This window comes from Megalops cyprinoides, chromosome 10 (genome assembly GCF_013368585.1).
Source record: "Megalops cyprinoides isolate fMegCyp1 chromosome 10, fMegCyp1.pri, whole genome shotgun sequence".
Taxonomy (NCBI): domain Eukaryota; kingdom Metazoa; phylum Chordata; class Actinopteri; order Elopiformes; family Megalopidae; genus Megalops; species Megalops cyprinoides.
The window spans coordinates 18825072-18850654 of record NC_050592.1 but is presented as its reverse complement, the minus strand read 5'-3'; the positions used below and the strand labels follow the sequence as shown (position 1 = coordinate 18850654).

At 41.4% G+C, this 25583-nt stretch overlaps 1 protein-coding gene across 1 annotated transcript in view; it reads right to left on the bottom strand.

Moving 5' to 3' along the window:
* LOC118784855 (ataxin-1-like) overlaps positions 1-25583 on the bottom strand; it is a 65830-nt gene that overhangs the window by 25149 nt on the left and 15098 nt on the right. The window contains exon 3 of the mRNA XM_036539304.1: positions 3233-3335. The gene's annotated coding sequence lies outside the window, so the exon portion shown is untranslated. The remainder of the gene's footprint in view (positions 1-3232; positions 3336-25583) is intronic.

Genomic DNA, 25583 nt, shown 5'->3' with positions numbered 1-25583 from the left:
CACAGTACAGTCTGGTATAACTGGCCCTATAAGAACACAGCCTCACAAGGATAAGGTCAAGCATCTCTATGCCCCAGGGTGGCGACTTTCAGCTGAGCACTGCACAAGGACCATCATCACACTTGTCATCCTCAGAGCTCAGTCTAGTGTACAGGCTGAATGAGATGAGAGGGGGGCAGAGGTATCACCTAGGTGACACACACACTCCTTCACTTGATCCCAGTAAAAAATAGCAGGAAAGTTGAAACCTGCACTATATTAATTACCAATTCTAGACAGGTTATTGCTGAGAAATTTGGCTCAAAGCATCAAGAAACTACAAGCTTCGACTCCATAATCAGGCAACTCTGCAGCCCTGTAGTGTAATAATCACTGAGGGGCACCAGTAACCCAAAGAGTTTTGGAAACAGCCTAAAAGGACCAAAAACAATAAAGAACCAAAAATAAACTCACATACTATACATTTTTTACTTAACCTAGTAAACTTAGCCTTGTTTGCTTTACACCTATCCATCCAGAAATTAAAAGGTCTCCTTTTTTTGCGTATCAGTATCCTTCCAAATGTTTTCACAGGCATAGGATACCCAAATATGTGTGTATTTCTTTTTTGTTAATAAAAACAAAATAGTTCATCAATATAGGTCATAATCATCAAAGTTTTTATTTCCACTAAGTTCCACTTTGCCAGCTTCAACTGGTTTCTACAGTTGTTATCCTGAGGACTGTCTGAACTGATGTCAGACATGATATATCTCTATCATACATATCACACTTAAAGATAAGCTTGCAAGTTTGCAACGCCCATAGTCAACTGAGGATGCTGTGTTTTGACTGATTATTTTTGAAGATGGACTATCAGAGCAGCTCCCTGAGCAGAAAACAGCTCAAGTGATATAGGTTGTGTCTGAGAGAATTACCCATAGAACAACACAACCTCAAACTATACAGAACCACATATATAAGTGTAGCTGTATACAAAGCAAACTTCAGTAAGTGTCAAAATGACTGAAGATATTTTGAAAGCTTGCAGGAGAAGATGTATCATTGAGAAACAAATCCATCAGTTGAATGCTGAGTTTTATTGCATTATCCAGAAATGCAGGGAGACAAGAAAGCTCCATGTGAAAAACTGAATAAAAGTCTCACTGTACTGAGACTTGGTGAAATGATGAGAAATGGTGAACATGCATGCCTTTGGAAAAATGTGAAACACCACCCCATGCCCCTGGTTTTTTAATTATTTGCTTAAAACCCTCATGCCCTCACCCATAGTGACTTAGATAGTGATGGCATTTTACATTTTATGCAAGTATACAACCAGAAAGCTAATAAAGCAAATTAAGTATGTGATGATGCTATATCGGAATACAGCAGCATCCTAGGATTTGAGCCTGCCACCTCTTGGTTAAAAGCTGCAGTAAGAGCTGTCACATATCTTGCTGTGCTTGACTAATATGGTGTTCATCTGTCATAAGAAATGAGTCAGAAGTGAGTTTTCAGAATGCTAGCAGCACCTTATGTGAAGGTTAGAATTAATATTGTGCAGCAGATATTCAGTCTCACATTTGGCTTTGTGTCAAGCGCAGTTAGACTCCACAAACTCAAAGCACTTCAGTGAGCAAGTCTGTCCCATCTGCTAGAAAACAAGGTAACCACTTTTTGTGCTACACCTTGTGCAACCCTGACGTTAGAACCATGCATAAACAGCAGGGGGCAGAACTGTGCATACACTGCTTCCCAGTTTAAATCTTCAGACACTTGCACTGTGCAGATTAATACAGACATGACTCTTCTGCTACAACATGTATTTTGAAATAAACCCCAAAGTATGCTTTTGGCATTCTTTTTTGGCAACCTGTATCATGGCAACCTGGCAACATGATACAGGTTAATAAATGATTCCGACATCCAACCAATCACATCCTACAGTTTTATTCTGTCACATAGTAGAACCGGCCTAGGTGCTCTTCAAGCAATTTCAGCTTGGACACGGCAACTCAAATCTATGCACTGTCTCCAGAGCATGTGACAAAGGGGAAACAGGCAGAAATAACCACATTAATGACTTCTGAAACACTGCACTGTTTTTCCCACACAAACAAGATCATTAAAGAGGTCGATGTTCTTCCTGAACTCAGACAGATCTCCCCTTTGTTTACTGTGGGGATAGAGGAGGCTTGTCGATCGTTCTGAAGACAGTCTGCATGAGACAGCAGAGAGTGTGGTTGTGCTTGTTTCCTAAACACCAAAGCCGTTTCTAGGCAGATTCAGACTTCTCCTTCCCTCTATTCAGGACTAAAGCAGAGCAACCTCAGAGCAAATGAACTTAGTGAGGCCCAATTGTAATCTAGAGTCAAAGGCCAATCACTTCAAAACGAGACTGCGCCAATAGCACAACATTGTTGGGAAAGGACCAGGAACAATACTGCAAGAGCATGGACATAAATAGCATGGTGTACAAGATGAGAAAAAAATTATATGGCAGACAGTGTGGCATAGCAGGTAATGAGCTGAGCATGTAATCCAAAGGTTAAAGGTTTGGTTCCAAGGAGAGGTATCGCTATTGTGCCCTTGAACAAGGTGGATGACTTAAACAGCTTCATTGAATATCTGATTGGATTATACAGTATGTGAAAAGTAAAGCTATATATGGCACCCTGGGCATCTGCTAAGAAAAATAATGGCAATTATAATAATAGAAAGTCAATACAAAAAATAAACAATTTAAGACTGATCCGCAATGTAACAGCAACGAAAAATAAATTGCTTCAAATGTGAGCTTTTGTGAGGTCAATTTCGTGAAGAAAAGGTCAAAAAGCCAGATATTTCTGTTGTTTCCCACAGTTCTGCTCCTTTCTTTACAGGCCTTCCCTCACTCCAGCCTATACGCACTGTTCATTCCCTGAGGTATTTCAACAAGAGACCAAGGAATCAGAAATCAAGGCACCACTCCAACCTCTCAGCTACCATACTCCAGATTTGTGCACAAATAAAAAACCCTGTCATAAGCTTTGGGTAATACCTGCGTAGGGATCTGTTGGTATTACAAAGGAAAAGCTCTGCTCACACCAATCGATCCAGGATCAGCTTGCTAAACCATAATCCCAGCTCCAACCATTATGTGCAAAAAAAGCTCGAATTGCTAGTGGCCGAGTACACAGGGGCAGGATCTATCCATATCATTGGTAGCCCTGTCAGGTGTTCCTAGCAGCTGAGGAGAATGAAGCCCTACCACATTCACTCTGCTCCTCTGGTAATGGTCCCCCTTGTGTGAGTAGGTGGAGTAGCCTTAGCAGGATGGGCCCAGAGTTGTCACATTCAGAACCAGGCAAACTCTGAAAGGAAAGAGAGAAGTTAGTCAATGGGTGAAGCAGTGCATGTATGTGTCCACACAACCACGCACACACACACACACACACACACACACACACCTCCCCGAGGAACATCAAGGAGTGTGTGTGTGTGTGTGTTTCTGCAAAGATTTCTCTATAATTACACAAAGCAATGATGACAGAGATGATAGCTGACTGTTTATGTATGCATGTGTGTGTGTATGTGTGTATGTATATGCAAGTGTGTATTAGTATGTGTGTGTTTATTTGTCTGTGTGGACTACATATTAAAATACACTGTTAGCCTCACTGTGACCCAAGACGTAACTGACAGTAATTGTAATGGAAAGATTCTCCATCTGCCAATCTCAATATACTGTAGATGTGGGAGAGAAGTAGGTATGACAAGTAACAAATCCTTGGTGACAGGGATACCTCCAGACAGCAATAATCTGCAAATATGAATGAAATCAGGTTTTCACGTGTACATAATTGTTTGACAGAGGTTATTATACAGACATTGGTACTTTATTCATCACTGAATATCTTTGCAAATATATTACCCCTGTTAATTTGAATATAAAGCAGTATTTTCATGCTGTTACATGTGTTTTTCTGTATCTGTCTTTCCTGTATCTATATGACATGACACAATAGAATGAATTATGACATTTAAAGCTAACAAGCAATAAGCCTGCTAATGGTGCCATACTACTAGCATAAGAAAAACAAGATCTTATTGAAAGCAGGGCTGGAAAGAAAATAGCAACCATCCCAGTGATTTTGTTAGCTGGTTTTAATTTTCTCCCCCTCCCTCTCTGAGTTCTTAAAATATATCATCTGTCAGCCAGAAATACACAGTCAGTATCTCTGCCATAAAACTTCAGATTCCACAGATTCACCATAATCCATCAGTATATTGCACATACAAGGGGCCAGTCCTGTTCAAAATGTGCATTTTCATTTGCTGTTTCTTACACTCTTTGATCAGCAAAGGTGCATCAGATTCAGTTGCAGGTGCAGAATATACAGTGGCCCTCTATTATAGCTTTGTTTCCATTACCTAGTTTTTTACTTAACTTCTAAACAATAAAACTAATCCCTTGTGCAAACCATACATCTATCAGCACGCTAGTTTTGATACATGACTCTTAGTGTGTTTTAAGTGATCAAATCGCTTTCTGCAGAAAATCATCTTTTTCTCAATGGAGTTTTGAATTACTTCAGTCTGACGTAGAGCTCCAGCTGGCGGTAAGGCCACTCATAGTAAACTGCCGCTAATTTCTCGGCATGATTTCTCCAGGACAAACCAGGGATAAGTGGTCCTTTTACTCTGGCCTCCAAAGCACCCACCTGCAACCGTGTTCCCAGCGCAACTCTGCAGTAAGTGGCTTTTGTGCGGTCCCTTTGTGCAGGCAGCCCCACAGACAACAGCAGAGGAGTGATGGCATGGCAGGAGGGATTTTAGAGAGACCAGGCGAGAGAAAACACGCTGTGTTCCAGGATTACCAGGTGCCTTATGGGAAATAAATCCATAACTGAGTCTTAAAAAGGCAGGAGGAAGAGAGCAGAGAAGGAGGCTACTGTGGGGAAATATTGCAACACTAGCTGAGACCTTTATGACTTTTTCCCAAGCCTACCCAGCATGCTTTGCTTGTCCTTGACCAGACCAAGTTTGAAAAGAAGTGTTACATGAATGCTTGATCCAGGCTCTACCCTGGTGCTGAACAACCACTTGAATCCAGACCCCCTGGGTTCTGACTAGGTAGGAAACTCTATTATTTAGGCCCATACCATCTTCATTGCTGAATAAAAAGACTAATTTGCTGAAGTGCATCATACCAACAGCTAAACATCACAAAAACAGGAAAAGAACAGCACAAAAAAAAAAAAATAGATATCAAATAAAATGCATCTTGAGCACACAGGAATTTAGGGAGGTATTAATGAACTGTTGCCATTTGTCAGCTTTATCGTAGTTAAAGAAAATAATGACATGATTTCATCATCATATTCATACAGACTGTGCTACAGTCTGTACCACAGCTGGGTATTTACTGAAGAAATTCACATCACCACATTACTTTAAGATATATCAGCAATGTCCAACAATGGGATTTTAAAGTTAGGTTCCCTAACCTTCAAACTGTTGTTTCATCTCAGAGACTGTCTGCCTCTGCCTCTACTTGTTTTTTAGCTGGCTTTGGGACAATAATGCTAATAAGGCCATAAAATGAGCTACACTACAGACCAAATCAGCAATGTTTGACTCTCCAGATTAAAAAACGTATTGTTAAATGTGATCTATTTTTTCTGAAGATGATGAGTTGTGTTTCACATAGATAGTTGAAAGGTTCTAGTGTTCAGCAGTGTATTCATTCTTCTATTAACACCTCTGAGATCATTTTTTTTATCATCAACTCTTCTGAGCACACCATCTTCTTGACAAATATATATGTATAAATACAGGCCAATACCCTGTATGACTAGAAACCTAAAAAAATGAAAGAAGAGTCTCCCATCATCACTATTCCATCATGCATCCCTGCAGAGAAAATTAGATTCAATAATATTCAGTGATCACAATTATGATCACAATATCTTCATGAAAATGTGCAGCAATTTAAATGTGTGTTTGGAAGTGAATGTTCTAGATCTCACATGCATTCATTCATGCAAAGTAGTTGTACAATACATAGGTTCCGTAGCCAAATAATGACGAAATAATTCAGAAGAGATCAATAAAATGTATTTCAAATCTAAGAATAAAGATGCTATCTCACTTGTGCACAGAAGCAGATTCAGAAGATGAGCAATCTAAGGCTTTTCGCACAATTACTAATCCCAGACCAAACACCAATCTAAAATTAGTAATTCAAGGCTGAAGACTCTTTTACCCTGAGGCTCTTTTACACAATTACCAATCTCAGATCACTGCCGATCCTTAATACATATGTTATTCACACACAAAAATTAATAATAAGACCAAGTTTACAAAAATATTTCAAAATTAGGTTTTATCAAAATTAGGTTTCTTTTATTTAAATATTATAAACCTCCACACACAAAAAAATATGTGCACTGTGTGAATAATACTAGCCACAAGTAATGGTGATTGCGAGAGGTGGATACTCATGACCATACAGTGACTTCAAAATGGGGTTGTGTGTTCATTGAATTTTCCAGAAACCAGGGCTGAATTTTCCCATGGATCTCTGGTAACCTAGCAACCGACATCCATAGCAATGAATACACAAAACTTTGAATGGATTGCTAATTTTTCCCATAAATCCCACTGGCAAAAAAAAAAATCACTATTTCAAAGTGAAATCTTTCTTATAGCACAAACAAGTGCATGGCTGCATGTGTATATATATAAATACACACACACACACACACACACACACACACGTGTTGCATGCCAAAATCATAGCTTATAGTCACACAGTCTATTCTGTTGACAGAGTTCTTTATTTTCCCAGCCAGTGCCCTGTACACACTGCCTTTCCTTCCAAATGACCTTTCAATTAATTATGCCAGACTGAGCTGTTAACTGAATACACATCTGGATTTGACAGCTATCTGCTGCAAGGGCTCTATGAAGGAAGCATATTGTCAGAGCAGTATTTGTGCAACAAAACAACAACAAAAAACAAGGTGAGGCCCAGATTTAATTTTGTCAATTAGTGCCCCTAAATCAAATCGGTAAAGCAGATTAGTGTTCATTTGAATTAATCGAGAGGTCAAGTGGAACTAAAACCAACAAACTCTGTGGGTTTCAGGGATCATTCACTTGCTAGAGGCCACTTTAAAACACCGCTATAAGGGAAAGATGTTAAAACGTACACATTTCTGATGGTGTAAAAAAAAAAAAAAGCTTCTGAATCAAGCCAGTGGTACATGGTCTGTGAGAAACGCTATTTTCAACCAATATTTTTGTATCCAGGCAGCCACACAGCTTTCATAATAATTGGCTGCCTCTATTCCAAGTCTGGCCAACGGGAGCTCATGTCATGTAAACAGAATGGAATCCAGAGGAAAAAGGCATGTGCTCCTGTTGGGATTACATTTACACTCTGCGATTTTGGCACCTCATTTTGATTTGTTTTTGTCCAATTATTGTGTGTTTGGTGTGTGGATTACCTCTCTTTAATTATGGAAACTTTAAGAGTACAAATATAAAGTCATTGTGCTAAACACTACTTACCAGATAGTGTAATGTTGCTCATTTCAGAGTGAGTTGTTCAACTGGAAGCTACAGAGGGTCATTGTGGAATCACACAGTTCTCTAGCATTCACTTGTTTTTACACAGGGGGAAAAAATCCAAGAACATTACGAATTGCTAAGATTGCTGTTTAACAGGGATGTCACTTTCATCTGAACATCTGGTGTATAGATAAGCATGGATTGATGTGAAGTGTGAAAGAAAGAAAAACCTCTGAATTAAGGTTAAAAACAACAAGTGTTGTAATTCCCCCAGAGAGGAATTTATGTACCACAGAGTAACCTGATAAAAATATGTCAACCACAAGGGTCTATGTCAGGTCATAGTGAAGATGTGAAAGGTTACCTGTATGGACAGTTGAAGGTTGAAAAGATACCTTTTTCACAATCCCTTCTTTATGGCGCTTTATTATTTCTGCCACATACATAGATTTATAACTGATATGTGTATGCCTTTCGGTATTTTAAGAAAGAACACAATAAAAATTTCTTTGGTTTGCTTGGTGGAAAGCTATTAAAATGATCTTCCTTCTCAGTTCTCTGTGGACCCCACTGCCCTCCCCCCAACATACACACACACTGCAGCTGATGACTAAGCTGACCATTAACTTTAGCCAGCCTACAGGGAGTGGTTTCCTCCCTGGAAAACACACTTGCATGCGTTCACACACATACACAAACACACACACACACACACACACACACACACACACACGAACACACACACACACACACATGAACACACACACACACATGAACATACACACACGTGAGGTGGCACAGTCATACACCGGAGGTGGACTCTGAAATCCCTCATGGAATCCTGACATTTTGAAGGACATACAAAACATTTCCTGTGTGACTGAATAGGAGTTGCACAAATTTACAAAGACTGCCTTCTGAGTACTACTTTGACCTCAGTGCTCCCAGTATGACCTCAGTATGTCACCGAAATAGATAGAAATAGAGTTTTTTAAACTCAGTTTGGAAAACCTTTATGCAATGCAATCACACAGCAAACCTATGTGAGGGAAAAGAACTCTTGCCGAAGCAGTGCAGACTGGGAAAAAGGATTCTTCAAATATATGACAACAGCTGTAAATCATAATTGTGTACTTCTGATAAAAATGTGTGCTTCTTATGATAACTGAAAAATAATTATAGCTGTGCATTGCGGGATATTACAAACGTTATAAATTGTATAGGGTCATCAGGCATATCTGAGAGCCACAGTCAGGTTTTAAAGTGTGAAATGGAAATGTTCAGTACCATCTGTATTCTTCCGCATCTCCTCTACCTTTTCATCTTCTCTTGAGAGAACAGTCACATTATTAACCTCTTCTTAATTAAAAACAACTCCTCACACCTACTGCTGTGGCAGTAATTACTGCCTCCAAGCTAACTCAAGAAAAGAACATGCTAAATCATATGAAAAACACAAAATAACTTACTATATAATATACTACATGCAAGCTGATTCACATAGTAAATACAACCTAATATGAAACAGACAAGCAAACACATATGTTTAACAAGTTAACTGGAATGAAAACAAGATGGCTCACATGGAAAATGCAGATTAATCTTGATAAAGACACACTAATTTATGTGAAAAAGACAAGTCTTATGTTACAGGCTAACTGACATGAGAGTCAGTTTATATGATAAACAAGTTAACCGGTATGATACAAGCTAATTCATGTGAGAAAGCTAACTGGCATGACAAAAACACAACTCGATCAATTAGATGATCAATTGAAGGACGGAGCCTTTTGAACACACTGCCTCGGTTGTGCTTTCTTCACAGATGAAAGGTACTTGAAATTAATGTAGAATATTATTGCTTTTTTTTCCGCCCGCAAAACTCGGCATGTTCGTCTTGGAGAAAGAACATATGCTGCGGCGTTATCTTCAGTGGATCAGAGCCAGGGAGAGCGTGAACAAACAAGTGGCGTTCTATTTTAAACATCACAACAGCGTCCCCCCCCCGCACACACGCAGCAGGCAACAGACAGGCGACCGGTTTTTATGCGGTACACACAGACATGCAACCGTCTGTGAAAGCAGCGACCTCTCGGTGACGTTTGCGCCTGTCTCCTCACCAGAGAGAGAATGAAGAGTCCGATCCTTTCTATTTCTTCACTAACGTCAGCGCAACAGTTTGCATTGTGCAAGGGCTTGGCTTTATTCTGTTAAGAAACAAAAAAGCGGCGAAACAGGACAAGAATCATTGCTACTATATGGTGATGCTGTTCACTTTTCCTCATGGGGGTGGGAGCTTAACAATGATCATCATGGGGTGATGAAAGTTATGTAAGATTAAAGTCAAATCGAAAAGGGCAGAACCTGCCACAGCACAACGTTTCCATCGTTACAGTGGGCAATTGCTTCTTACCTGATCCAGAGGGGTCCCCTGTTCACCCTCAACCAAAACGCCCGCAGCAACCTAGTTTTCCCAGGACGGCTTCCATCCAAGTCCTCAACAAGCCCAGCCACACTTAGCTACAGCAGTGGAGGATGATAATACTACAGGGGCAGTATGGCTGCTAGCATCTATCACCCCCCCTTCTTCAGATCACAAGCACACACAGCAGTGAAAACTCAAGGGGCTGCACAAGGGCCGTTTTACGTGGGCTCTCTGGTAAGGGCTCAGCAGGGTGGGGCTTCACCGAGCAGTGAGACCCGGAGACGACCTGGTTATATCACAGGCCTGACAATGTGGGAGGGGCCTGCAGGTGCAGCACAGGTGCTGCTGGGGCTTCCTCCCATCTGGACACACGCTGACAAAAACACTGGCGAGTAGATGACTACTTTCGAGCAGATGACACATGCGTCATCATGTAGAGATCTACATACAGATGCACACGCTTGCATGTGTATGCTAATATACACACAGGAACATGCATCAGCACACATGCAAACACACTTATGCTCATATACACACAGGAACACACACCTGTATATACACACATCAGCACACTCACACACACACACACACACACACAAGCACACACATACAAGCACAAACACATACATGCATAAGCTTATATACACACAGGAACACACACCTAACCCTAACACACACACACACACACACACACACACACACACGCACTATGTTGTTCAGGCCAAAACATATATACGTTTAAAATATACAGACATATGCAAACACATGCAAACACACATACACACACACACACACACACACACACACAGTCCTCATCACTTAGGACACCTGCCACAGCCACAGAGTTAGTCCCAAGGAGTTCTCTGGGGCAGAAAACACCATGTCTCACAACGACAGATTTCCCTTTCCTTTTTTTTTTACTTAACGGAATCTGGTTTCCTCTTCATGCAGCATTGCACAATCAAAAGACCAATGTCAACAAAAAAGCAATGTCAATTACTTCATCTAAGGGTCTAAATCTGAAGGATGTTACATATAGCCTATGACTACATATCATATTACAGCATAACCTCTGTGAATTATTAAATGTATGTTTACTCTGATATGAACTCCGCCTGCAGTAATTAATACTGCACTAAAGATGCACTGCCTCAAAGTCTAACTGGTGATTAATTTCTATAAAAAGTTTTCAAATGTTAGTTGATTTTTAACTGAAAAGACAGAAGCATGCTGAATGCTAATTGAAAACATTTACACACCTAAAAGGAATATGCAATCATTTTCAAGCACATATAGATCACTTGGTATAAAGGAGTCCAAGCACATTACACAGGACAATAATGCACAACCACTGAGTGGTATGCCAGACACCATAACAAATGTGCTACACTGTATAATAATCATAATTATAGTTCTGGATATAGTTATGAACTCAGTTTGAAATGATTACTTTATCACTAAAAGTAAATTAAAAGATTCTTAAATTACTGTATTGTAATTCAAATTCACATTTTCAGACAATCTATCTAAAAAATAGGTGAGTGTGTCTGTGTGTTTCATTGTGTGTATGTGTGTGCTTGAATGGGAGGTATACCTGTGTGTGTTGTTTTGTTGATGCGAGTGTGAGTGTGTGTGTGTGTGTGTGTGTGTTAGTTGCTGTCTCTTTGACTCTGGCTTCACAAATATAGAGCAGCTGATTCCTCTTGGCCGTGGCCCAGAATATTTGGTCTGGCATACTGCGCAACAGATGCTTATCCCAAGGTACTCGCCATGGATCCTGAGCACTCAATCATCTCAACAGAGACAGATTAAAAAATTCCATGTAGTCTCCTGACATTGAATATCATCAGTCATGTTGTCTTGAGTAATGAGCCTGAATGGATTTTTACTCTATGACAAACCATTTCCTAGTAAACACATAATAAAGGTAGAGATGTGAAAATGCATTCTTTTCCAGAATTTTGCCTTCTACATTCCTGTTTGTGACACAAGTTCTACTTGTTCTGTCTCCCCACAATGGTAGTCTGCATGCATAGTAACTTTCTCTCCATGAAAGAACACCTCTGGAACTTAGAAGAAACTATACCAGTACCCTGTATGCATTATGAATATATAGTGAGGACTTCTTTAACAAGGACCTTCAGACCGTCAATACACAGGAACAAGCTGGCAGCACTGTTGGCCTTTACTGAACAAACAAAAAGGACTCCATCGTATCTATGGCAAGGACTGGGGGAGTGGGGACTTTGCTCAGTAAAGCATACAGACGATACTGTAGCCAGAGCTCTGAACTGCACAGGATGATCGCTGCAGGCCAAACATTATGACATCACACACCCGGGGAGACCTCTGCCTTCATTAAAGCTGCCTTACCCACAGTTTTTACCAAACCATGAGAGAGATCAATTTCTGACACACTCAAGCTCTGTGAGAAAGGCATGTACCTCACTCTTTATCTCTCTCTCTCTCTCTTTCTCTCTCTCTCTCTCTCTCGCTCTCTCTCTCTCCCTCCCTCTCTCCCTCTCCCTGTAAAATTCAGAATCAGCTTTACTCACATTATAGACATTATTACTGGCATTGCACTGTTAAAGCACATAAGGTATAAACACATTCTACAACTGCACAGCTACAGCGCTACCAAAAATGCAAGAACCATACTAGCAGCAATGATAGGTAATGCATCTGCGTTGCCCTAGTTGCTTACTCACTGTGTCCCTCAGGCTATGGCAAGCTGCCACACATCGAGCAGCCAGTGCTGCTGTGTGTCCCTCTGCCAGTATGACCGATCCTTTGTTTTGCTCTGTCATTTCTTTTAATTGGTGGAGGTATAATTCGGCTGTATATATAAATGGTATGTAAGCTTTGTAAGTCACTCTGGATACGTGCTTCTGTTGACCACTGTAGTTTATTAAAATAATAATTCCTTACTTTCAGTCCTTTTTCTCAATTTAATAAGGACTGCACCTCTGTCTCCACATTACCTGCCTTACAGCGACCATTTAGCCTTGTCCCTCTTTGGTGTCCAAAAGTGTTTAAATCGGCCATCCTTAAAGGTCAACAGGCCTTTCTCTCATGTCATATCCATGTGAATCAGTTTTTAATCGTAAATTAATTTCATTTGTGGCCAGACAAGCACATACAGTACTTGTATTGCCTGTCTCTACATCACCTTAAGTATGAACCTCATCTTCTGTGTGCACACAGACCTGCCTATATCAGCTCGGCACATTGACCAGACTGTATTCACTGAGTCTGAACTTTGTAAGTTTTTCTGTTTCTAGCAGTTCCCATGGTCATGTAATCTTCCATGCTATGCTGTCTCTTTAGGGTTCATCAGTACTGAAATTGATGCTGTGTTTCTGTGTTTGTGTCTGAATAAGCGGTGTAGTTTTGTATTTGTTTTACAATTCTCTTTACTCTTTAGAGTCTAATGCAGCCAGTAAGAAGCTATATGTGGTTCAAAAGGTTTAATCTCAAGACCAGCTGGCTGAGGTGACTCTGGACTCAGCTTCTCTCTTACTCACTGGCTATCTCTCTGCAGTATATATCAAAGGAGCAATGCAAATCTATGGTCAGATCACCTATCATCTGTCTTACAAAATGCTGCTGGAGATCTCAGCGGATGGAAGACAAAAGCTGGGTGATGATGTAGAGCAAGAACATCCTTTGGGCTGAACAAAAAGGTACGTTACACCGACTGTGTTATTAAACCAAAGATCCCGAGAAAGTTCAGCAAATGCATATTCAGCTTCACTACTCTACCTAAAACTGTGCATTGCAGCCTGTTATTTTAATTTGCTTCATTCAGCTGGATTTCTCCCCAATGTTTTCTCAAACATGGAGGCAGGGGACATGGCGAGAGGGGGAGAATGTGCTTACTCAAAGAGTGGAGAATGGGCCAGATAATTAGAGTGGTGACTAACAGCTGTCCCCCATCAAAAGAAACCTGCAGAATCCGACAATCACAAATCATTCAGTCTCCTCTACCATAGACCTTTCTATGCTCATTTCCTCTCCAAAAATGCAGTCAAGTAAGTTTCTGGAATGCAAACACTGTGACATACTGTACCCAGTTACACAACCCATGTTTTACGTAATGCTTAATGGAAAGATGTATGAGGAGGGGTAAAACCATATATGCTGCAGGGATGTCACTTTAAGACCACAAGGAGGCGCTGCTAATCAGACGAAGGTCTGAAGTGGAGACTACACAGTAGCCCTGTAGCTAAAAAGCACAGCAGTGTGTTTTAATCACAATTCACTCACAAGCAGTATTCCTCTGCCTTTCTTGAGCCCAAGTTCATTTGGCTTTTTGTGCAGGTTGAGACAAACAGTTTAACAGGGTGTGGTTGACTGAGCAACGGAATGTCTAGCTACTCTTTTCTTGGACATTTGGTGAAAACTCCATGTATCAAGACAGACACGCATGGAGCACATTTGTTCACTTCATCTCTGTTGGGCTACGGAATGGCAGAAAACGTAATTATGCACTCTGCTGTAGGGAGGGTCACATTGCTTGTGTTTCCATAGCTTCAGAGACGAGAGAAGATTCATATTAGAGCACAGTGTTTTTTACTGCTTTTATGACAGGATTTCACAAGCTGCTGTTGAAAACTTCTGTTTCCTGGCAAGTGCTGTCTTTGTGTGTGTCTCAATGTGGGGTGTGGGGGTATAATGAGTATTGATTCAGACCCTCAGACTCATGAGTCACTTTACACAGTGCCATAATCCTCCTAATGCTGTCCTCAGGGACCTGAGGGCCTGCTTTCCCTCCACCCCTTTCCCAGTTTCCCACGGCAACCAGCAGCCCTGGCTATTCAGTCACCTGTTCCCCCAGCTTCCCTCCGACTGAGCGTGCCTATCAGCCAGGACCAATCAAAGTCAAGGAGAAGGAGAGGCTACTGATGACATCATTACTACCACAGGACAGTTACATCACCAATGTCTGCTGCACTCTGTACCCATGTACTGACACCATTGTCTCTACAGACACACAAGCACGAACACAAAATGACATGTGTATGCACATGCAAACACACATGCAAACACACACACACACACACACGCACACACACACACACACACACACACACACACACTGCACACTGTGTGGACTGTACCAATAAAGAGATGAGGAGTGTGTTACGTAAGTGTAGTTACTTAAAATGGTGTGTTTACACTATCTTCCTGTGGTTATATTATTCTTCTACAGTGTCTTCCTGTATGAGCTTCTACATCCTGTATTAAGATCTACATGCATCCAGTTATCACTCTGAAGCCAAAAACCACTGACCTTCTCAGCCCACAAACAGTAGACAGTAATAGTTCAGGCTGATATTTAAACAGCTCTATTATAATCTCTATTATAATTCTTTATAAAAATTGATTCAAGGGAATATCACTTATTTCATTTTTTGCTTAACATTTTGCATTATTTTCAGGAGGTCATGAATTAATTGCTCAAAGTCAGGACAAGGCACAATGCAATCTGGAACTAAGTTTGTAATGTTGACAAACTCAACATTTTATCGCTGTGTAACATACTGTATGTGCATTCTACATCTTTACAAAAAAGCTGTATAACATATGTACATACTACAGGTTTTGCACTCTGCTTCAGAAATCAACAAGGATCTAGTTGACAACTACCTATCTTACTCTGATGAAGCAGTATGTCATACTGTGTCAAAATATTAATATTCCTATACTTCAGCTGTGCCAAAAGCACCTTGTTCTGTACTGTGGATACCTTTGTCCTAGCAATCATTTGTCATCTCCCAGATCATTTTTGACAAGTTCTTGCTTCTGTGCTGAACAGTATCAATTTACTGTCCCTCTTGGTGAGGTCTTTTGTGTGTGCGTGCTTAGGATACATTCCTTTCCCAAAAACACTGTCTTTTTTTGAGCTCCTTTGGAAAAAAGTGCAAGGCTGAAAGGATTTCTCTCGTTGGAATATTTTGTTACATGGCTAATTCAATGCAATGACAAACAGTGTGAGTATCAACCCACCACTCACATAATACATTACTCAAAGGTTTTTAGGGTTGTTGTTAAGAAATTTGCATTAGATCACAAAGCATGTAAAAATCAATAAGAAAAATAGCACATGACTTGTTTAAATTTCTTCCTAAAACTTCCTAAATCGTCATTTCCTCATTAACAAACCTCGAATAGGACCAACTGCTCGGAGCAGCTTTCATAGTATTTTGTACGATGATGAAAATCAGTCACATGACACAAAGATAACAGAGGTGGCTCAGACAATATACAAACATTTGTAATTAGGCGGGTGTTTGCTGACTACTGCGTCCAAAAGATGTTGCTGCAGATCTCACAGCCTGCAGAGCTGGCGACCCATAAAGTATCCACTTGTCACTCTGTTTTGGACTGATGCCTCTGACAAGTTAAAACCAGAGATAATTCCATGAATGATTCTTAATGAACACCCTTCCCCCTTTTCAATAAAAAGCCCAAGCTCAAGCCCAAGCTGTATATTTTAAATGTATTTTCTATATGTTTTTGGGCTGAACAACATATTTCTCAATACATATTTCATTTTCATATAGGGAGCCCCAGCAGCAGGAGATGACCCTTGATGATGGTGAGAATGAAAGAGCCCCCTTCCCCCCAAGCAGGATGTGTGGAAGGCTGAGCACGTATAAGAGGCCGCTCTATAGCACTGCACAGAGAGCAAGCACACCCGCCCAACTCTTTCACACACTGCACCTCTCTATTCAGTGCCCCACTCTGATGTCTTATTTATCCAGTACAACTCCTCACGTATAACCCCCCGAGCCACTGCTCATTCCACTCCACCGGCCAAGATTAAAGAGGCTCAACTCTTACTCTCTGCCTCTCCTGATCTCATGCTCTCCTGCTTACCCTGCTTTATTGACATGGTATATATTTGTGTTGTCAAAGCGTGTACATAGCAAACAAAATGGAGTAATGATAAAACAACAGCACAAGAACGTGATACTACTGCAAACAATACACAGAAATTAAAAATTATTCTAAAAATGGAAGAGACCCTTTTGATCTTAGAGAGAAATAGAGACAGGCAAGAGAGAAGAAAATCAAGAAGGACAAACAGACTTGGGGGAGGAGGAAAGGAGGAAAGGAAAGACAGTGGAAAATAGAGAGAGACTGATGAGAGACAATGAGACAGACCCTTCTATGAGACCATCTTTTGTGCTGGTAGAAACAGACCTGGACCTCAACCCCTCCTTGAGCAGCGAGATGCTCCCGTCCCCACAGAAACACAGTCAGCCCCCCACCCCCCCACCCACCCAGCAGGGTTCAACCCTCCGCTCACATGACCCTTCCCAATGCGAGCCTGCAGGGACCCACGTGTTCCGTGTCAGGGCAAAGTGTGCACAGGATGACAGCAACAGGGGCAAATGGGTCACTGTGACAACAGGAAAAACAGGGACCCGTTACATCCATACGCCGTGACTCACGCAAGCACAGGCAAGGCTGGCATTCAACAAAACAGAAGCACCATCACTGAGACTCCCGAATAAAGTGAGGAATGTGTTTTCGAACAAAAAACATCTTCCAACTGTATCAGACAAATAAATTATGTCTGAAAGTCTCTTTTGAATCACACTGAATCATCTGTTACTTAATATTATCATATTATTTCTTTGCTTATCAAACACCCCAGTCTAATGGGGAAATTCTGGTTGAGTAACTTGTTCAAGGGTACAGCTACAATGATCCATCCTGAACTTGAACACACAACCCTGAGGTTACAAGCTGTATTCCACAACCACTGAATAGAGTCCCCCCTGCTGCCCCACAGCCCCACCAACAACTATATTTCATGCAATCATACAGAGGTGCTTAAAAAAATTATATATCAATGTACTTATGTACACACATAATGGTGCTTCTGATTAGGCTACACCATCTTTCACTGCAATACAGTAATACACTGATCAAAAGAATGTTGAACAGGTAAGAAACTCTTGAATCACATAGACATTGCCAGAACATCAGACAGACACTGGAACATGGGCATCTCTTGGACCTCAACCTTGCTCTCATCACCTGCAGTATCATGGAAATTTCTCTGTTATTACAGTGAGGCAGATTTGAAGGATATCACTCCCAAAATTATTTGGAGAGTTCGTAATGGAGGAGTGGCCACAGAGGAGGGGAGGCAGGCCACACACACGGAGCTCAGTGACAACTGCTGCATCCTGGTGACATCACCAGGTTTGTGTCTGTGAGTGCATTTGGCTATGCACATGTGAGTCTGTACCTGTGTGAGTATGTGAGTATGCTGTGTGCGCATAGCAGTCTGCATTTATGTAAGTGTCTCTGTGTGTGTGTGTGTGTGTGTGTGTGTGTGAGCGTGTGCTTACACGTACAAAGTGGTAAAACCACACACTTTCGTAAATGTATCTAGCTGCAATCAAGGATATGTTCAATGAAAACTGTGCAGTTGCCATAAATGAGGGCTTCTGCTAAGCAAATAAGCAATGTGACATGTGTGTGAGAGAGAGGGAGAGAGGGGGCATAATCAGTGGGGACTTCATCAGACTCTGACTCTGGCTCTCACCAATCACTACTGAACAGTCACTACAGAACCATGAGAGGGGAAATACTACAGACATACAAAACAGCTGAGAAATCACATCTTAATTTCTAAAAAGCAGCAATATATGAATAACACAATAACAATTAAGCAATGTAAAGTACTGAAATTAAGATTGTAAATTAAGATTGAAATTAAGATTGTACAGATTGTACAGGGAATGTATGTTGTGTGAGATGTCACAGTGACCATTTAGACTCGGGGACCAGACAGACCTGGACAGAGTTTAAGTTACATTAACCAGTAATAAAGACAACAGCCTTCACTGTAACTTTAATTTATTCTTCAAATAAAAAGGCATTTACCAGTACTGGGATTTTATTGTAGTAGTAGCAAAAGTCATGGCAGCAAGAGTAACACGAGCTCAGGCCTGTAACCTTTGCACTATTCCAGAAATATTGGTTCCAGCTAGATTATCTGACGGCTGCAGCCAGCAAATGTTCTGGAATGCAGATTCCTCTGTTTATGGGGATGATTATTGTTATTAATAAAGTGTCAGACGGCGAGTTGGCAGCGATGTGTTTTTTAGTGCTCTGAGCATGGGCAGCGAGGCCTGCTCAGTGTCCATTTAGACTTGTGGTCCTCTGCAGACCGCTGGTGTCGATAACATTAACAAAACGTTTACTAATCAAGATGTATGACGGAAAGGAAAATGATCTGCTTTTTTCCAATAAACAGTGAACAGAGCACAGTTAACATTATGCTTCGTGCAACAAATATCAATAAAAGCTATCATTCATAACTCTTGGTGGAGTTTAAGAAACTGCATGACTGGAATATGAGAAAGATTTTAAAAGATCATACCATGTTAAAATATGTAATGTGATTTATGTAAGACACTCTTGTTGGCTGTTTATTATTTAATCTGATCTGGGCTCCCACATAACATAAAGTGGAGACATGACTAGGACAGTAATACCATTAATTTTGAATACAAATGCGTGAATAGAACTCTGAGATAGATAAGTGATGTTGGAATAGGAAACTCCCTTGCCGATGAGAGCCATGACTCATTCGCTGTGGTTTGGTCTGGTCCTGGTCAGAAGGGCAATGCTGAAATACTCCCATTCCTTTCACATCACCCACGCAAATTCCTCACAGCGGGAGAGAGAGAGAGGGGAAAAAGACAGGGAGAGATAGAGAGGAGGAGAAAGAGAAGGAATGAGAGAGATCTCTTAAACAAAACAGAAGATAGGGTTCACTACAGAAGAAGGCTATGAGCTCATCTTGGATTTTTTATTTTTTTCTCCCTAAAACAAAAAAAAATATATATATATATCTGATCTCTGATATCTGAGTATGGATGACAGCAAACCAAAAGGCAACTGGCCACCTCTCCCATTATAAATTGGCACTGTGCTTTACGTAGCACTGATGTTAAGCACATGATTGGGGACATCATCAATGTTAACTGGATTATAGATTACACTAAACAGAATGATTTTCTCTTGTTAATTAACAACTGTAAAACAGGTTTAACATTGTGCAAAGATATAAGCAAACCATATGGTCTAGCAGGTAGAGCCCTGGAGTCTTGACCTCAGAGACATGGTTCCCAGGAGTGGTACCTGCTGTTTAACTTGCTGAAAAGAAGAAATCCTGCTCTGTACATGTGTCACAGACTTTGCAGAATTGCACTGTGAATTGCCCTAGATGACAGTAAATGTTAAATGACATGCCTTGTAAAACACTCTGAATTACCTGCCAAATAACTGAATAACAGTAAAAATCTGACCCTGGCATTACATCATAAAACTGCATTGTACACACAGGAGAACAACCTGGGATATTTGTCATTGTGTAGCTCGATGCAAATATCAGCAGGAGGAACATGAATATTACACAACCAAGTGTCGAAGACCAATAACAGCAGAATCAGGAAAACAGCAGCGATCACAATACCTGTGCTTGTGACTCAAAACACACTTTCACACACCATACATGACACAATCACAAACACACACACGGCATAGACAGAGGACAGGCACTGCCAGAGTAATATGTCTGTGTGCTGCAGGAGCCGTGAGTGATCATGGCTTCTCCACTGGCGCGCGCTCACACACACACACACCCACAGTCTTGCGCATGGTACCTGAAAACGCATAACGCAATCAACACTCTGCTAAGAGTAGGAGTAAGGGTAGTAAAGACACACTGAGACATACACACATACACAGCAGGAGGATCCCTGTGAGAGGAGAATGCAGTATTTAAATGTGGGGGGGGGGGGGTGTGTGTGATTGGGTGGCTTACAGGCAAATGGAAAACCTCGGCGATGAGGTTATAAATAGCTTCTCAGTGTGGCTGCCAGAGACAGCGTCTTGTTTAAAGGAACACGCACACCGTTCTCTGTTTGTTTTATATGGGGGGGATTACACACACAGATACAGATGATCTCAACAACATGTGTCACTCCACTTCACGCCGTGTGGAAATGGATGTGCTGTGGTTTCACGCCCACTCACGTTCAACCTGCAAAGATCGCCACATCTCCTGTGCAGCTAAGGGCCAGCAACTCTTGCTTCACTCCCAATGCCACTTCTCCAGCAGGAGTGTTGTTTGCTCAAGGGCAGAGAAGATACACAGTTCTGATCTGCATATGAAACAGCCACAGAAACATGCCTGGGGTATAATCAGACAAACTCTTGCACAATGGCACACTTCAGAGGTTTATAGAGCAAAACTCACCCATATACATACACACACACACACACACACACACACACTTACACAAACATACAGTACAAGCACACTCAAACGCACTAACTGAAGGCTTGTAATGGAAGAAAGGCATATTTCACAGTTTGAAGCCTGCATACATCAGGGTTGTTTTGTACACATTTGTGGACAAGGCTCATTTTATGATGCCATATATCTCCATTTGATTTTTCCAAAGAAAGGATAAACTCTGACACCTGTTAAATTTGATTTCAGACTTCTGAAGTTTATCTCCAAACAGTCCAATACAGAGAATGAATAAACCATGCTGGTGTTTGTAAGCACCGAGTAAGATTAACAGAGACACATTCCATGCATTATGGAGGAAGAAGCTGGGTATATTAAGTAATGTTAAGCATTTACGGCTTGTGATAACACATTGTAAGCCAGCGACAGGTCATTATGCATACATATTACTTCTAGCATACTATTGTATACTATACTACTAGCATAGGTACAAAGGGTTATATAGGGATATGCTTTGTTCTTACATGAAACACGGTCTAACAGATGAATTGCACCAATGGACTGACTTGCTGCACCCCTCACCAAGCTCATGTCTGACTTTAACATCCATATTTCAATATCTAAGTTAAAAAACGACAATGCAATGTAATGGCTTCCATACTTGTAACACTAAATAGATATTAATAGTCACTTATTATAGCAACAAAACTACCACTGATAAGAGGTTGCAATCATATTTAAAGTAACTCTGCATATTAATACTGGATCTGTTACACATGCACACCAAGGATCAAGAAGGGTGTTTTGGGTAATAGTTGTAATAGCAACAAAGAGCATATAGAACTGTCATCAATAACCTCTACATGTACTCCACATTCTACAAATACATCATTGAATTACTTTAAGCCATTCTAAAAAGTACACATTGCATGACTGAATAAACTGAATAAAGGACAGACCAAGGATGGATTAAGTCATTTTAATTGATCTTAGGTATATCTACCATAGGAAGCTATCTAATTATTTACAGTACCCTGTATGTAACCTGTTTAAGTCTGATGCATGAATGTTTGATCAAATAGCGTGCTGCAGAACCATACGCAATGAGTGAAGGAAATCATCACCATCAATATGCTCACAAGTTTTTCTACAGTGCTTCCAGACCAGCTACATGATTAAAGAGATATCAATGGAAAAGGCCATTTTTCCGTAGTGTTGTACTTTCACACTGACAAAAAGCTCTGGTTGGTAGAAAGGCAGACCACATCACTGATTGAATGAGAGTCACATTTAAGGCTCACAGGATGGGGTCCTGAATGTTTAAGCATGCGTGTAAGTACTTGAACACCATGGTACCCTCCAGACTCATCATGAAGCTCCGAGACCTGTGCATCAGTCCCTCCCTGTGCAGCTGGATCCTGGACTTCCTGACGGGCAGACCACAGGTGGTGCGGATCGGCAACGCCACCTCCTCCACACTGACACTCAGCACCGGTGCCCCCCGGGGATGTGTGCTCAGCCCCCTGCGGTTCTCCCTGTTCACCCGTGACTGCACGGCCACACACAGCTCCAACACTGTGATAAAGTTTGCTGAAGACACCGCCAGCATCGGCTGCATCACAGACGGAGACGACTCTGCCTATAGAGCAGTGGTGAGAGCCCTGACCTATTGCTCAATGTCAGCAAGACCAAGGAGCTGATCGTGGACTACAGGAGGCTGCAGGGAGCGGGGTGTGCCCCCATCCACATCGAGGGAACAGCAGTGGAGAGGGTCGGCTGCTTCAGATTCCTGGGGATTAACATCAGCGAGGATCTGAGCTGGTCACACCACACAGGTGTGGTCATGAAGGCAGCGAGGCAGCGGCTCTTCTTCCTCCGGCAGCTGAAGAGGTTCGGCATGGACTCCAGGATACTCACCAACTTCTAAAGGTGTACCATCGAGAGTATCCTGACTGGCAGCATCACGGCCTGGTACAGCAGCTGCACCGCCCTTGCAAAGCTCTGCAGAGGGTGGTCAGATTAGCACAACGCATCACCAGGACTGAGCTGCCAGCCATCCAGGACCTCTACAGCCAGCACTGCAGGAGGAAGGCACAGTGGATCCTCTCTGACCCCAGCCATCCCAGCCACAGACTTTTCACGCTCCTGCCGTCTTGCAGGCGGTACAGCAGCATCCCGACCTGAACCAGCAGGTTCAGAGACAGTTTTTACCCAAAAGCCATCAGGCTTCTGAACTGCTGACACTAACACTTGCACACACACCATACACATGGCATACACTCACCACAGTGAATGGACCCTTACCTCACACAATTGGCCACTTTAAGGAGACTAATGTTTACACCATTTACATTGTTTACCGCTAGTCACTTTAACTTCATCATCAATATTGCACTGCACTGTTGATTAAATGGTTACATTGTTTACATTCACTATCTTACTTATTTTATACTATCTTACTTATTACTTATTTTATTTATTACGTAATACTATGTTACTTATTTAACTTATTTTATTTATTATGTAAAGCTGAGTTGGCTCTGAGGCTAAGAATTTCATTACCAGTAATGAAGTTGCATTGTTATCAAGTGTATGACAATAAACTTGAAATCTGAAACTTGAAAGTTGAACTTGATAAATACCATCTATCATAGCACGGCTGTATAGCTGAAACTTTTCTGTCCCTGCTCTTTCTCTGTTTTCCCTCTCCTTTTTCTGTTTCCCTCTCTTAGGAAAAACAGACATAAAAAGATAAAAAAAAGATAAATTGCCGATCTTCCTGTCTAAAAAGTGCCACTTTAATATGTCAAAAATGACAAATCAATCCAAAACCCAAAGTGCTCCTTGTTCAGGAGAAAAAAAAGAAAATTATATCAAGATCACTTTTACAAGAGGCAAACAAGCAAAGACAGGCTGAATAGCCTTGTTCTCTTCTTCAATAGTCTCTCTTAAGGTAAAATTAAAGGGAAGAACAATTAACAGGTGGATCGTTGCCATGGTAACTGTGAGAAAGATAATAGTCAATCACCTAGTAACCATCTTGTACAAAGAGAGGCCCTAGCCAAAAACCGCACATAGAGGGAGCCCTGACGTCATCCAGCCAAGAGGATATTCAAATTATCAGACGTGATCGACAATTTCAGACAAGCTCTCTGTGGAATGCAACAGTGAGGCCAAGAGGCCTGTCTTTCTCAGATAGATAGGGGCAGCATCTACAGTGAGATATCTCACCAGCCAGAGGCTAAGGCAGGCTGCCACACCAACAAATAATGTATTACTCTAAATGAAAGCAACTTGACCAGCGTACTCCAAATGTGTCAACAGCAGACTGCCTTTTTCTACTACCGTAGGCAGAGAATTTCACCAGCCCTGCCCATGTCAATAACTTGCATGTAGACGGGGGACATGACACCAAATCCATTAGTACATCACATCATCTTCCAGAATCTCTCTCTGCTCCTCAAGTGCTGGAATGAGCTCCCCACCACTGTCAGAACTGCAGGATAGCTGTCCATTATCTGTCACAGACTAAAAACCCCACCTATTCAGAACACACCTTAGCCCGCCATTCTCTGACACCTTCTCCACCTAACATTAGTATGGCCAGTACCTGTAAAATTGACAAAAGTGGCAAAATGTTGCAAAATGGCACATCAGTCTTGACTTTGCCTGTGTTGAAGAGAAGTTGTGGAAGTGCAGAAGACTGCAAGTTTGAAACTAAGAGGAAACATTGCTGTTGCGCCCAAAAATAACATTAAACCAAATTGCTCTGGATGTATCTGGATAATATCTTCAGCACAAGTTATGTTAGACAGGGGTGACACCATGTAAATAAACAATGTGACATAGCCTCCCTGTAGCATTCCTGCAAACCTACTGTTTAAAAAATACCAGCCAAATCAAATGAACCCATGAAACCTCTACTAAACATAGACCTACATTTTCACACAAATGTCTTTTGTTAGAAGATATGATTAGTTAAATAAATGTGTCTGTGCATGTGTTTGTGTGTGTGTGTGTGTGTGTGTATGTGTGTGTGTGTGTGTGTGTGCATGCCTGAGTGTGTGTAGAGTAAACACAATGTGTGTGTGTGTACATAGACTTAAGAGACTTAGGACATTACATAACATTTTCCCAGGGTTTTGCTTTTCCCCCGAGGGATCTCTGCTTTCAGTCAGTGCCTCCAGTTTCATCACAGAGAGCGAGAGATCCGGTTCTCTTCCACAAACCCCATTACATCAGGGCCTACCTGCCTGTCAACACCACGCACCTCTGCCATCTGCGTGACAGAGGCCAATCCGTCTGCGTCCCGTGAACTCCCTGCCTATTTTA